This window comes from Cyprinus carpio, chromosome A11 (genome assembly GCF_018340385.1).
Source record: "Cyprinus carpio isolate SPL01 chromosome A11, ASM1834038v1, whole genome shotgun sequence".
In the NCBI taxonomy this organism is placed as follows: domain Eukaryota; kingdom Metazoa; phylum Chordata; class Actinopteri; order Cypriniformes; family Cyprinidae; genus Cyprinus; species Cyprinus carpio.
This window is the reverse complement of record NC_056582.1, coordinates 25,287,176-25,289,498: the sequence shown is the minus strand read 5'-3', so window position 1 is coordinate 25,289,498 and position 2,323 is coordinate 25,287,176. Positions and strand designations below refer to the sequence as shown.

Sequence of the window (2,323 nt, the reverse complement as noted above, 5' to 3'; positions counted from 1 at the left end):
TCTTAAAGAATATATTAAAAAATTATAATTTTGGGAAAGGGGAGGAATTATAAGATTGATGTGACAATAAATTAATACGTTTAAAAACACATTAATTCTATTTTCTATCAGGTTTATGTATAAATTTGTAAAGCTCTGAAAGTATACATTTAAATATCTTTTTTTATTATTATTATTTTGGGGTGATGTAAAAATAGCAGCAGTTATATTCTGCATCCCCCCCTCCTCCTCGTCTCCCCAGAGCCAATCACATTCTCCGGATCCTGATCACATGCTCCATCCGTTCTGCACGCTCTCTCTCTCTCTCTCTCCTCACGACTGCAGACGGAGCAGACGTGAATCGCTGAGGCTTGATGGGAAGGTGATGACAGACGCAGTCATGGAGCATCCGTCGCAGGGATCGTCCGGAGCGAACGCATCCCTCTCTCCTCCGACGCTCAGCCCCTCCATCCCTCCCTTCGTCAAGCTGGGCCTGACTCTGGCCTACACCGTCTTCTACTCGCTGCTGTTCTCCTTCATCTACGCTCAGCTGTGGCTGGTGCTGCGCTACAGACACAAGCTGCTTCCAGCTACCAGACGGTCGTTCCTGTTCCTGTGTCTGCTGTGGGCGGCTCTGCAGCGCGCTGCTCTTCTCCTTCTAGCTTCAGAGACTGCGTGGACGGCCACCGCGCTCGGATGCCCTTCATCCTTCTGGCTGTCTCTACTGCTTCCCCGTCTGCCTGCAGTTCTTCACCCTCAGCCTCATGAACTCTCTACTGCGCTCAGGTCAGCAGATTCAGCGGCTGGACAGTCCCTACAGGACGGAAACAATAACCAGCTCTTTAATTACAAATAAATACATATAACTTAACATTTTAATAGTTTTACAATAAAAATGGTAAACAGGAATATTATGATTCCCAATGGGATGAAATTAAAAATATATTCTGAGGAAATACTACAATACCTAAAGAAACTAATGTGATTCCCTGTGACTATCAATTGATTTCTAATAAACATTACACAATACGCAATAGGTTTAATCCTGAATTACATTATACTGCATTGTGACCAAAGGGTTGAAAAAACAATACAAATATTTAATTGTTCATAATTATAGGTATAATTAATTAAATCGAGTTATAATTATATTAATTCAAATTATTTTAAAAATTATATAAAAAACATAAAAGTAAAATCAGAATATTATGATACCAAACAGGATAAAAAAAAAAATAAAAAATTAAAGGAAACATTAATTAGTAAAATCATTAAAAATGTAAAATTAGGTTGAAAAAAAAAACGCTATTTAAATTATATTATAAATAACTTAAATTATTTTAAAATACTTTATTGTGCTCAAATAGTTGATGAAAAGTAAATAATAAAAATGTAAAATCAACATTAAATCCTAAAATTTTAAAATAAACGACATAATTCTAAAATAAAAACAATCAAAATAAAACACAAGGAAATTAATAATTTTAACATAAAATGAAAATAAAACACTAAAAATTAAATCATGAAAAATGTAAAAAAATAAATAAAAAAATTTGTACAATTTGAGTAGAATTCTAATTAAACATTACACAGTATCCAACAGGAAAAATCCTGAATTGAAATAAGCTTTATTGTGCCCAAAAGGTTGATGAATAGCTTATAATTAGTAACATGATAAAAGTTAATTTAAAAACAATTATTATTTAAAATTAATTAATTATTTAAAATAAGTAATTATATCATAGTGTAAGGTTTAAATAAATAATTTTTATTTAAAATAATTTTTAATTCATGAAAATGTAAAGTTAAAAGAAATAATTTCCAAATAAAAACGATAAAAAAACAACAACAAAAAAACAATTATATTGAATGCCAAATGGGTGATTCTTAACATGATACAATAAAAATAAAGGAACTATTTATTGTAAAATACCTACAGCTACTAATCTGATTCCCTTGAACTGTCCACTAGTAAGACGTTATTCCTAAATGAGTTCTAATAAACATTACGCATCAAATAAGAACAATCCTGCGGTTCATTCGTGTGATTTTGTGTGTCTAGGAGTAGATTTAGGGAACATGAAAGCTGTGTCTTCTGCTCGTGTTCAAACACGTGTGGCCTACATTGAGACTGGATCTGCGTCACGTATCGAGTGTGCAGTGAATACACTGAAGACACACTCTAATATCAGCTCCAGCAGAGTCTCTGATCATCACTTACTCAGGAGAGACGTTTACATGATGAGGAAGCATGCTTCTCTTGACAGCCAAAGTACTCGCCTCACCTTCTTAAATATGACTTATTACCGTGATATTTGATCTTCTAAATACAATTCAGATGAAT

General features: G+C 33.3%; 1 pseudogene; it reads left to right on the top strand.

The window, feature by feature from the left end:
* Window positions 1–255: 255 nt before the first annotated feature.
* The window catches only part of LOC122146655, a 3,517-nt pseudogene continuing 1,449 nt past the window's right edge, over window positions 256–2,323 (top strand).